The sequence below is a fragment of the Suricata suricatta genome, chromosome 1, assembly GCF_006229205.1.
Source record: "Suricata suricatta isolate VVHF042 chromosome 1, meerkat_22Aug2017_6uvM2_HiC, whole genome shotgun sequence".
Lineage (NCBI taxonomy): Eukaryota > Metazoa > Chordata > Mammalia > Carnivora > Herpestidae > Suricata > Suricata suricatta.
The window spans coordinates 115,609,757-115,623,537 of NC_043700.1; the positions used below are offsets into that span (position 1 = coordinate 115,609,757).

Here is a 13,781-nt window from a genome sequence, read left to right on the forward strand (position 1 = left end):
CCCAATGGCTACATGAAAAAATCATTTGGCTTCAAGAGAAATATACAAAGGAGGCAAATCTGGGACCAGTTCCCTGAGATTCAGTTGCTAAGTCCAGGGCTAGATACAAATGCTGAAGACATCCCCTCTCTTTGTAAATATTTGCTATTTTCCACAAAATTAAGCATAGTTAAGCATGGAAATAATTCTCAGTTATGACATTATCTAAGGTACTCTGTTGTTAAAATCCTGAGAGATAGCTATCTCCTTACTTTAAAAAAAAATAACCTAATACATTCTCTTGCTCTCCTAGGAAATAAAGTTATCACACTCTTTCTACCTCTTACCTTAATTCTGGGGGTGATCTTTGTATACAACTCAAGAAGGGTTTTACTAACAGTTTCTTTTTGAAAAGTTCGACTTCTTTGGAAGGAATCTAAGCTTTCTAATTTGAATTAAAAATGTTTGGGGTTTTTTTGTCTGTAACATACAAAATTCAGATTGATGCCTCATGGTACCAGTAGGTTTCCCTACAAGGGAAAACCTGTGTTATCACTTTGCAAATACAAGCACAATCTCTGAATACAGAGATTCAGTTGCCAAGATTGAGGTAATTGCATCTCTGGAGAAAGTAGACCTAGTTAGCTGTGGGTTTTTCCATGAGGTATGGTGCTGTAATCAATACTGCCAAGGTGAGGAGCATTTATTCTCAGTATGAATGGAATGCTTCATATTTGAAGTTGAACATCGTCATGCATCTGGGCATGTCTGAGGATCCAACCTGAGGAAGATTCACAAACCTGTATCTAAACCTCCCAGAGTTCTTTACTGTCTAGTCACCCCATATCTCTTTCAGTACCTTTCCCATTCCCTTTTGGTAAGTAGTAAGTGGCAAATCGAGTCTGGACACCACACACCAGTGGAGATATCAGGAATTCCTGGGAGTTGAACATAACAAAATTACTGTGTTCTTCCACATTCTAGTTCATTCTTTGCTTTTATTCAACAAACATTTATGGCAACATTCACTGCTTCAGGTGCTGACAGCAGCTAACAAAACCCATCCAGCTTCTACTGTGTTGTATAATATATACAGTGCAATCAAGTGCTCATAAAAATAAAAGGAGAGAAAAAAAACAGGTGATGGAGAGGTGTGCTATATATGAAAAACTGGACAGGTAATCTCACTGATTGAGTGAGTGTTAAGCTGCTTTTTGTGGGACATCCCCAAAACCTTCCCAGCTACCTTCTCTGAATGGCTGTTGAGTTTTAGCACTTTGTTTTCCCCGAGTCCATTAGTCCCAATCCTATATATAGATATAGAACAGAAGGGATTCTATTTTAATTATTCCCATTTTGAACCAAATAAAAAAGAAGTGTTTGCCTTCATAAGGCATTGACATTGTAAGTAAGACAAAGTTTTCAAAAAAAAAAAAAAAAAGGAAGGGCTGCAGGAGAATGAAGGTGGTTTTTAAAATCTCAAGACTATCTAGAATTAAATAAATACTCTGTTGAATAAATCTTCAGATTCTATGAAAGTTCATTAAACTGCTTCTACACATGCTAATTCTTGGAACTTAAGACTGCATTTGCAGGTACATTTTTGCTCCTCTAGCAAAAAGTATTTCACATCTGGAATGCCTTCAGAACCTTAAACTCTCCAGTTATAATAAGTTTTATTTGAAAATGTCCTTTGCTCACATCTCATAAAAAGTATATACATCAGATTTTCTCCCTGAGATCAACAAGACAGGGATGTCTATTCTCATCATTGTTGTTTAACATAGCACTGGAAGTCCTAGCATCAGCAATCAGATAACAAAATAAAAGCCATCAGAATTGGAAAGAAGTCAAACTTTCACTTTTTGCAGATGACAAAATACTCTACATGGAAAATCCGACAGACTCTACCAACAGTCTGCTAGAACTGATCCATGAATTCAGCAAAGTTACAGGGTACAAAATCAATGTACAGAAATTGGTTGCATTTTTATAGATTAATAATAGAGCAACAGAAAGAAAATCAAGAAACTGATCCCATTCACAATTGCACCAAGAACCTAAAAAACCTAGGAATAAATCTAATCAAAGATGTAAAAGATCTGTATGATGAAAACTATAGAAAGCTATGAAAGAAAGTGAACAAGACACAAAGAAATGGAAAAACATTCCCTGTTCATGGATCGGAAGAATAAACATTGTTAAAATGTCAATACTACCCAAAACAATGTACACATTCGATGCACTCCCAATCAAAATTGCACCAGCATTCTTCTCAAAGCTAGAACAAATGATCCTAAAATTCATACAGAACCACAAAAAAAAAAAAAAAAAAACGAAAAGCCCAAGTAATATTGAAGAAGAAAACCAAAACAGGAGGCATCACAATCCCAGACTTTAGCCTCTACTACAAAGGTGTCATCATCAAGACAGTATGGTATTGGCACAAAAACAGACACATAGACCAATGCAATAGAAAAGAGAGCCCAGAACTGGACCCACAAATGTATGGCCAGTTAATCTTTGACAAAACAGGAAAGTATACAATGGAAAAAAGACAGCCTCTTTAACTGGTGGTGCTCAGAGAACTGGACAGTAACATGCAGAAGAATGAAACTAGACCACTTCCTTACACCATACACAAAAATAAACTCAAAATGGATGAAGGACCTCAATGTGAGACAGGAAACCATCAAAACCCTCAAGGACAAAGCAGGAAACAACCTCTTTGACCTCAATCACAGCAATTTCTTACTCAACACATCTCCAAAGGCAAGGGAAATGAAAGCAAAACTGAACTCTTGGGACCTCATCAAGATAAAAACTTCTGCACTGCAAAGGAAACAATCAAGAAAACTAAAAGGCAACCAATGGAATGGGAAAAGATAGTTGCAAATGACATATCAGATAAAGGGCTAGTATCCAAAATATATAAAAAAACTCACCAAATGCCACACCTGAAAAACAAATAATCCAGTAAAGAAATAGGCAGAAGACATGAATAAACACTTTTCCAAAGAAGATATCCAGATGGCCAATAAACACATGAAACAATGCTCAACGTCACTCATCATTAGGGAAACACAAATCAAAACCACACTGAGGTATCACTTCACGCTGATCAGAGTGGCTAAAATGAACAAATCAAGAGACTATAGATGCTGGTGAGGATGTGGACAAATTGGAACCCTCTTATGCTGTTGGTGAGAATGCAAACTGCTGCAGCCGCTCTGGAAAACAGTATGGAGGTTCCTCAAAAAAATAACAATATAACTACCCTATGATCCAGCAATAGCACTGCTCTGAATTTACCCAAGGAATACAGGAGTGCTGATGTATAGGGGCACATTTACCCCAATGTTTAGAGCAGCACTTTCAACAAGAGTCAAATCATGGAAAGAGCCTAAATGTCCATCAACTGATAAAAGGACCAAGAAGATGTGGTTTATATATACAAGGGAATACTACTTGGCAATGAAAAAGAATAAAATCTGGTCATTTGCAGCAATGTGGATAGAACTGGATGGTATCATGCTAAGTGAAATAAATCAGGCAGAGAAGGACAGATACCATATGCTTTCACCCTTATGTGGAACTTGAGAAACTTAACAGAAGACCATGGTGGAGAAGACATGGGGGAAATTACAGAGAGGGAGGAAGGCAAACAATAAGAGACTCTTGAATACTAAGAACAAACTGAGGGTTGATGGGGGCTGGGGAAGAGGGGAAAGTGGGTGATGGGCATTGAGGAGGGCACTTGTTGGGATGAGCACTGGGTGTTGTTGTATGGAAACCAATTTGACAATAAATTATATTTTTAAAAAAAGAAAAGGATGGATGAGTTTGACCCTCTGCCATCTACTAATTGTATGACCTTGAGCAATAGCCAACCTCTATGAGCTTCATTTCCTCTTCAGAAAAATGGAAATATCTTTATTACAGCCTACACCACACTGGGATTTTGTGATGAGTGAGATAATGTATGTAAAGTGTTTAACACAGGGCTGTACATAGTAAAAAAAACTTAACAAATATTAGCCAGTAATGGTAGTAAAAAAATAAAAAAAATTAAAATTAAAAATGTATACAAACTTGGATCTTTCTGATTGAGTAAAAACACATATTCATTTTGCTTTTGTTTTCTTCTTTGTGCTCAGGTGATCCCAGGCTCCACCTGCAATGTTTGGCCTTGGAGGAGTCAGCCTGTCTGTTATCATGAGCTGTACAGCAACAGGAAGAGTCGGGACCATCGGGGTGGACAGTAGACATCAACAAAGATAAATTGGAGAAGACAAAGGAAGTGAGTACCACTGAGTCCATCGATCCACAGGACTTCAAGAAATCCATCCAAGTTTTATTTGATATGACAGGTGCTGATACGGAATTTTTGCTTTGAGGTCAGCAGAACTCGAATCTATGGTATGTGATTCTCTAAAGAGAAAATTACCCATACTTCTATCAGTAATAATTTTAGATTTTAACTGAGTGAAAATTCTAAAATTCCCTCCACATTCCTCTATTTAATTTTCCTTATGCCCCATGACGTCCCAGCTGGTACCCTCTTCACTCCTACAAATCTATTTACTATTCCAAACACTGAACTCCCATATAGAGTATTGTTCTCCCTGTGTTCCACCATGCCATCCCTTTAAATAAGCAGACGACCTCCAACAGGCAAAACAGAGAAGTTTTGTAAAGATTTCTCATTGAATTATTTCGTAACAAGAGGCAGCATCCACTAACTATAATTTCCAAACCAGAAGATTTAAGCAAGATAAGGAGAGTATTGGATTAATGACGCTATAAAGGAATGAGCTTTGCACTTTGAGCACTCCCTTATGTTAGATCTGAGTAAGCTTCCAAAGAAAATATTAACCAATTTGATTAAATGGGCTCATTTCAAAAATGAAGAAAGCAGTAGTTTTTTTCCAGATAAACATGGTTTATATAAGAGAATATAAATGAAGAGGGAGTTATTTCACAATGTGAGATCTGTCTTCTTTGGAAATTTACAGTAAGAATGTATTATTGGACAGCATGGCTCTATCTTCTAGTTGGCTTTATGGAAACCTAGTAACTCTCTCTTCCAATCAAAGTGTTTTCCTCAAGCCCTTTGCTTTTGCAAAAAAAAAAAGGGGGGGGTTTCCTCAGCTTACAAAATGTTTCCATTCCTCACTACACAAAAATTCCCTCATCTGTAAAAAGATATAACCAAACTTTTCTCACAGTCTTTCCCACTCAGTCTTGCTCTGAGAGACAGTCTTTGAAAATAACTAATGGGAACATGTTTGCTTTACCACATTAATACATGATACTACCTTTATTCCATGATATCTCAAAGAAGCTACCAACACTAACAAACCACCCATGTCAGCAATGGTTCTCATAAAAATTATTTTTATTATTATTGTTGTTGTCAGAACCAAAGGTGTGTTTAGTATTTTCCTTTTTTAAGTTCCATTTATTGAGTCCTAACATGCCAAGCATTACACAAGGCTGCACAGAATCTCTTATTTATGTTTCAGCAAATCCTTTTAAATGTTATTTCAAATGAGAACAGGGAGAATCAGAAAAGATCACAAACTATTTAGCAATTAAGCTGAGATTAGGTTCAACTCTCAACCTTGCATTGCTTTACAACAGGCAGCTGCCCTGGCCTCCTGTCATGAAAGTTATGGAATCTGCATGATTGTGTGGCTTTTGGAAGATTTGCAATTCAACATCCATGACTTGTTTTTCTTTTCTGGACATTCTTTGAAGGGATCTGTTTTGGGGGGGATGGTTAAAGCAAGGATGAGTGGAAATGAATAAGGTTTTAAAAATAGTAAATAGAGAAATGTGTCATAAATGCTTAACAAGGAACATAAAACAAGAGCTTTCGATTACAGGGGTTTTTTTTTTTTTCAATACATAAACATCCAAGGTAAGGGAATGGATATTGGATGTACACAGTTACTTTTATTAAACTTTTTTTCATGCAAAAATAGAGGCAATTTTTAAAATTGATTAGTAAAGAATCCAGTGTCCAAAGTTTAAAATAAATTATAAATTACAACAGAAAAGGCTATATTGCGATCAATAACTATACTTCAATTGAGTTATATATCTGCCAACTGGGATTCTCTGAATATACCAAACCATTATTCAACTAATGTAAGTCTTAGCTGAAACAAATGAGTTTTCATGATACCAACTCAAAGATATTCAACATAATGGATTCATGATTGAAAAGAAATAATAATGATAAAAAGCAAATGAGAACTATTTCCAGAAAAAAAAATTTCATAGAATCTTTTGATTTTCCATTTCTTTATTATTTTGTTTTATTTTAGAGAGGAGACACACATGAGCATGAGAGAGGCAGAGAGAGATAGAGGAAAAAATCTTAAGCAGACTCTGGGCTCAGCACAGAGTCCAACACGGGGCTCTGTCCCTTGACCCTGGGTCATGACTTGAGCCAAAATCAGGAGTCAGACACTCAACCAACTGAGCCATCCAGACACCTCATGGATTTCCATCTTTTAAACCTGTCTTTGAACTTAAGAGACTTTAGAAGAGTAGTTTATTAAGAAAGTAGAAAATAAACTAATAAATCTGCTTAGGATTCTGGGCTCACAAGCCCGTAATCTGATATGTAAAAAGAAATGTATTTGTCCAGAAATTTTTGGGTAATCTGAATTTTTAGGCAAAAGAGGTAAGAACTGATAGCCATCTGAATTATTTCGACTAGTAAGCTAGCTGTGGTTTTGAAGTTAGTTAATGTGGCATATTGTTACAGAATCTAGGCTTCTTACCCAATTCATCTATGAAGAGTAGATAAATGGCAGTGCCATCAAAAACAAACAAAAAACAAACAATCCAATTTAAACTATAATTTTCCATTCATCTATTTGAAATAATGGACATATCCATTACTACCTCCCTCTTTTCTACTTCTGTAGATGATAACTGTTGATTCCAAACACACATACTCAGCTAACTCTTGTAAAATAAGATCGCAACTATTTTATTTCTTTTTTTAAGACTTTATGTTTATCTTTGAAAGAGAAAGAGTGGGAGTGTGGGGGAGGGACAGGGAGAGAGGGAGAGACAGAATCCCAAGCAGGCTCTGCACCATCAGCACAGAGCCCAGTGTGGGGCTCAAATCCACAAATCATGAGATCACAACCTGAGCTGAGCTCGAGAGTCAGATGTCCAAACACCTGAGCTCCCCAAGATCACCAATATTTTAAATAATCCTCACAAACGACTTCACTGGCCACTTCAGCATTCATACAATATTCATATGACTCATTCCTTCCATAGACAGTATAATCCTCTGGTTCAACAGTTTTCAAATAAAGAATGTATTTAAGAAGTGAAGGATACAACATGACAGTATTTAAGAAGGAAAAGATACAATATGATAGGGAGATCCTAAACTCATCTCCTCCTACAGACACACCAAATCTACAGCCACACATGGATCACTTCCCTCTAAAAAAGATGTAAAAACTGAAAACTAGATGAAATGCTCTATACAACAAAGGATAAAAGGATCTCATTGCAGTGGGGAGAAGAGGCAGAGAAACCCCTCCCCTGGTGCAGTGATATGCAGTAAGGATGGATACCCTGAGACAGTCACTTGTCCCAGAGAAGCAAAGGGTTGCTACCCTACCTCAGGCACCTTGGTCACTGGGATTTGTACCAGCACCAGGGAGATGAGACCCCAGAATATCTAGCTTGGAAAACCAACCAGGGCTGAAAGTAGTTTCCTAATTGCAATAGGAAACTGTTATTTCCCTCTTAGAAAACTCATTTATGGTCTTGCTTACCTTAAGATTCAGCAAAAAATCAGCACATTGAAAAGTGCTTAAAAAGTATGTGAGGGAGATTAATTTATTAATCTGGGGTCATCATCTGGAGGGGCTGTGGCCAGTTGAGACATTGTCCAGAGATGGAGACACTGGCAGATGCCATTGTTGCACTCTCCACAAACCCTGCTAGCATAGGTGAGCAAGCCTGGATACAGCACACTTCCATGGCCTTGCTGGGACAGGTGGGGGTGAGCAGTTATGGCACTTACTGAGGCCAGAGAGCACAAGTGATTGCAATGCTCCCCTGCTCCCTAGCTGGAGCACGAAATCTCCTGGTACCTAGCTAAAGTCTTCGAGCATTGGCAGTTCTGACACTCCCCTGCCCCTGATCAAAGTTGGCAAGCACAAAGCAGTCCAGCATTATTCTGCTCCCAGCCTAAAGCCTGTGTGCACACACACAAGGTACGCTCTTGCTGCAATGCTGAGGCCCACAGATAGGTCGAGTCAAGACATTTTTCCACTGCTTTTCTGAAACCTGTGAGCACGCCTTGCCCCCTACACTCTGCCTAGCTAAAACCAACAGGCACATATAATCAAAACTCCTTAACCACCTGGTCTTTGTGGCCAGGAGAGAAGGCATTCCAGAGCTCAACAAAAATGTAACAATCAGAAATACAGTTCTTGGAAGACTACCACCCCTAGGGCATTATACAGACAACAAACTGAAACACAACCCCAGTACTGTGAAAAAGGCTTATTTACTTTATCTGGTACTCTAGCTTGAGGGATAAGCTTAAGGTTTCTCATACTTGTAAACGCTAAGGAGGCCTTCCCAGGGAATATAAGCAGGAAAGCATCATCCTTGTGTACCTCAACAAGATCTCCCAGAAAAGAGCTTAATACCCTCATCTAAGGTCCTGATTCTTACAACTGCCACCTAGGGAACACCTCTGGACCTTCGGGTCTGGAGGCCAACAGAGACTAAAATTGCAGCTCCCCTGATCTATATTTATCAGCATACTTTAAAAGGTATTGCTTGAGGGTCTGGTTTCCAATCAGCCTGAAATTAGTGCTAATGAAATTCCTCCCCTGTGTCACTGATAGGTCTTGGCACACCCTCAACAATGGGGGCACATCAAGAATAAATCAGGTATTCAGATAATCACAAAAGTTTGAGAAACAAAAAAGGCTGGGGCAAGGTTGGACAAGAAGGCTCATTACTAAAACAAGGCTGATCCTTCAACATCGAGAAGGTAGCTGTTTCACCTCATACAGAAACATAGAGGTCAATAAAAATGAGAAAACAGAGGAATATTTTCCAAACACAAGAGCAAGACCAAACCTCAGAAAAAGACCTTAATTATATAAAGATAAGTAATCTACCTAAAAAGAATCAAAAAAATGGTCAAGAAGATGTTCATGAAACTCAAAAGAAGAATGGCTAAACATAGTAAGAACTTCAACAAAGAGATAAAAAACATAAGTACCAAATATAAGTCACATAAGTACCAAACACAGCTGAAGAATATAATAACTGAAAAACACACGATTAAGAGTTCAAAAGCAGACTGGAAGAGTAGAAAAATGGGTCAGTGAGCTAGAAGATAAAGCAATGAAACTCATCCAGACACAGCAGCAAAAAGAAAAAAGACATTATTCAAAATATAGAAAACTTAAGGGACCTCTAGGACATCATTCACATTATAAGGGCCTTAGAATAAGAAGAGAAAGAGGGCAGAAAATTTATTTAAAGAAGTAATAGTTGAAAATTTCTCTAACCTAATGAAAGAAACAGACCTAAGAAAAGAAACACATCCAGATCCAGAAGTCCAGAGAGCTCCAAATAAGATTAATTCAAAGAAAGCTACACCAATATAAATTATAATTAAAATGTCAAAAGCTAAAAATAAAGAGATAAATTTAAAAGCAGCAAGGGGAAGCCCAATGCCTTATTCATTCTCTCTCTAAAAGCAGCAAGGGTGTCCTTGCGAGGGGCACAAATCATAAGAGACTATTGAATACTGAAAACGAACCTAGGACTGAAAGGGGAGGGGGAGGGGGTAAGGGGGTGATGGTCATGGAGGGGGAACTTGTGGGAAGAGGCACTGGATGTTATATGGAAACCAATTTGACAATAAACTATTATAAATTTTAAAAATAAAGCAGTTGTAAAAATGCAAAAAAATTTTTTAATTAAAAAAAATAAAAGCAGCAAGGGAAAAACAAATTGTTACATACAGGGGAAACTCCATAAAGCTGTCAGCAGATTTCTCAGCAAAATTTGCAAAAGAGAAGGGAGTAGAAGTGATATATTCAAAATGGTGAAAGGAAAAAGTTTCCAGCCAAGAATACTCTACCTGGCAAGAATATCATTTAGAATTGAAGAATAGATAAAGTATTTTCCAGACAAGCAAAACTAAAAGAGTTCATCACTATTAAACCAGCCATATAAGAAATATTAAAGGGGGGCTCCTGGGTGACTCATTAAGTTAAGCGTCCGACTTTGGCTCAGATCATGATCTTGGGGTCTGTGAGTTCGAGCCCAGCATCAGGCTCTGTGCTGACAGCTCAGAACCTGGAGCCTGCTCCAGATTCTGTGTCTCCTTCTCTCTTTGCCCCTACCTGCTCATGCTCTGTCTCTCTCTGACTCTCAAAAATGAATAACTGTTAACTAATATTTTTAAAAAAAGAAATATTAAAGGGACTTCTTTAAAACTGAAATTAAATGGCACTAATTAATAATAAGAAAACATGCAAAAGTAAAAACCTCACTGGATAAGACAAATATATAGTAAAAGGAGTGAATTAATCACTTGTAAATTTACTAAGAAAATTAAAAGAGAAAGTAGCTTTAGTGAAGGGATACATAAAATTTTTAAAAGTGTAAAAAGTGACATCAAAAACATAAAACTAGGACACCTGGGTGGCTCAGTCAGTTAAGTGTTGACTCTTGATTTCAACTCAAGTCATGATCTCAGAGTTGTGAGATTCAGCCTTACATCAGACTCCATACTACATGTGGAGCCTGCTTAAGATTTTCTCTCTCTCTCTTTCTCTTTCTCTCTCTCTCTCTCTCTCTCTCTCTCTCTCTCTCTCTCTCTCCCTCCCTCCCTCCCTCTCTCTGTCTCTCCCCCTCTGCCTGTTCCCCACCTTGCCTCAATGTTTATTTAAAAAATAAAAAAAACATAAGGGGTGCATGGCTCAGTCAGTTAAGTGTCTGACTTGTGATTTTGGCTGAGGTCTCACAAACTGTGAGATCAAACCCCACATCTAGCTATGTGCTGACAGCACAGAAGCTGCTTGGGATTCTCTCCCTCTCTCTTTGCCCCTCCCTTGCTTGCTCTCTTTCTCTCTCTCTCGCTCTCAAAAACTTAAAAAAAATAAAATATATGGGCGAGAGTAAAAATATAGTTTTGAAATGATTTCAGATTTAAGTTTCTATCAACTTTTAAAAAAACTGTTAAATGCATGGAAGATATATGTAAATCAGAGTAAACACAAAGTTAAAACTTATAATACATACACAAAAGAAAATGAAAAAGGAATTCTAAACATAACACTATAGAAAGTTATCAACAACAGGGAAGAGAGAAAGAGAAGAAGACAACAAATACCAAAAAAAGCCAGAAAACAACTTAAAAAATGGCATGAGCAAGAAGTTGGGAGCACAGAGGGCAGTCACAGTGGGTGGCAGCAGCAGAATGTTGTCTCAGAGTGTTTAGCCTAAAGAGAAAAACTGACAGCAATACAATAATAAATAAGGGATGTTAATACTCCACTACATCAACAGATAGATTATCCAGACAGAAAATCAGTAAGGAAGCACTGGCCTTAAGTAACACGTTAGACCAAGTGAACTTAATAGATATATACAGAACATTCCATCCAAAATCAACAGTATACACATTCTTCTCAAGCAGAGATGGAACATTCTCCAGGATAGATTGCACACTAGGCCATAAAACAACTCAAGCAGACTGAAATCATATCAAACATCTTTCCAACCACAATAGTTTAAAACTGAAGATCAAGCTTTGCGCAGTGGCAGTATCATAGCCAATGAGGTTTATCCGAGGCGCAATTATTGCTAATTGAAAACTGAAGATCAATTACCCCCACCCACCCCCAAAATAAAACAAACTGAAAAAACTACAAAAACCTAAAAATCAAATAACATGTTACTGAATCATGATTGGGTCATAGTAGAAATTAAAGGAGAAAACAAAGAATATCTACAGACAAATGAAAACAGAAATTTACTAAAATTGAAGAGATGCAGCAAAAGCTCTTCTAAGAGCAAGTGTCATAGCAATATAGACCAACTTCAAGAAACTAAAAAAATCTCAAATAAGCAATTAACATTACACCTAAGGAAACTAGAAAACAAAGAACAAAGCCCATAGTTACTTTATAAAAGAAATGAAATAATAAAGATCGGAGAGGAGAGAAATGAAATAGAAGCAAAAAATATTTTAAAAAATCAATGAGACTAAGAGCTTTGAAAAATAAACAAAATTGACATGTCTTTACTAAACTCAGAAAAAAGAGATAGGGCTCAAATAAATAAAATCAGAAATGAAAAAGGAGAAGTTACAACTGATATCAAAGAAGTACAGAGAATGGCAAGAGACTACTATGAACTATACACAAATTGGACAACCTAGAAGAAATGGATAAATTCCTAAAAATTTACAATTTTCCAAAACTAAATCATGAAGAAATAGAAAATCTGAAAAAATGACTACTAGAAAAAAGATTGAATCAGTAATTAAAAACTTCCCAACCAAAAGTCCAGGACCAAAAAATTTCATTGGTGAACTCTACAAAACATTTAAAGAATTAATATATCCTTCTCAAACACTTTCAAAAATATAGAGATGAAGGAAAGCTTCCAAACTCATTTTATAAGACCAGCATTACCCAGATACCAAAAGCAGGCCAGGACACTACAAAAGAAGAAAAATACAAGCCAATATCTCTAATAAACACAGCTGCAAAAGTCCTCAACAAAACATTAGCAAACTGAATTCAAAGATACATTAAAAGGACCACCCACCATGGTCAAGCAGGACTTATTCCAGGAATGCAAGGATGTTTCCACATCTGCAAATCAACTGATGTAATACATCCTATTAACAAAATGAAAAATAACAATAACAGGATCATCTCAATAGATGCAGCAAAAGCATTTGACAAATTTCAACTTCCATTTAGGATAAAAACTCTCAACAAAGTGAATATATAGGGAACATATTTCAACATAATAAAGACTATATATTACAAACCCACAGCTATTATCATACTCAACAATAAAGAGATGAAAGCTATTCCTCTAATTCAGAAACAAGACAAGGATTCCCACTTTTATTCAACATAGTATTGGAAGACTTAGCCACAGCAATTATAGCAAGAAAAAGAAATAAAAAGGCATCCAAATTAGAAAAGAAGAAGTTAAACTGTCACTATATGTAGATGACATGATTGATACAGAGTAGAGAAAACCCTAAAAATTCCACCAAAAAACTGTTAGAATAATTAAATTCAGTAAAGTTACAAGATACAAAATTAATATACAAAGATCTATTGTGTTTCTATACACTAATAATGAACTACCAAAAAGAGAAATCAAGACAACTATCACATTTACAATTATATCAAAAAGGATAAAATACCTAGCAGTAATTTTAACCAAAGAGATGAAAGACGTGTACACTGAAAACTAGACACATTGATGAAATAAATGGAAGAAGACACAAAATAGCAAGATATTCCATGTTCATGGATTGAAAAAATTAATAAGATGTCCATCGTACCCAAAGGAATATACAGATTCAATGCAATAATTATGCAAACTCCAATGGCATTTTTCACAGAACTAGAATAATTCTGAAATTTGTATGAAACCATAAAAGATCCTAAAAGTCTAAAACAATCTTGATAAAGAAAAAAGTCAGAGGTATTACACTCCTTGATTTCAAACAATATTACAAAGCCACAGTAATGATA

At 36.5% G+C, this 13,781-nt stretch overlaps 1 pseudogene; it reads left to right on the top strand.

The window, feature by feature from the left end:
• Positions 1-11,805: 11,805 nt before the first annotated feature.
• Positions 11,806-11,890, top strand: LOC115302944 (annotated as a pseudogene).
• Positions 11,891-13,781: the final 1,891 nt, after the last annotated feature.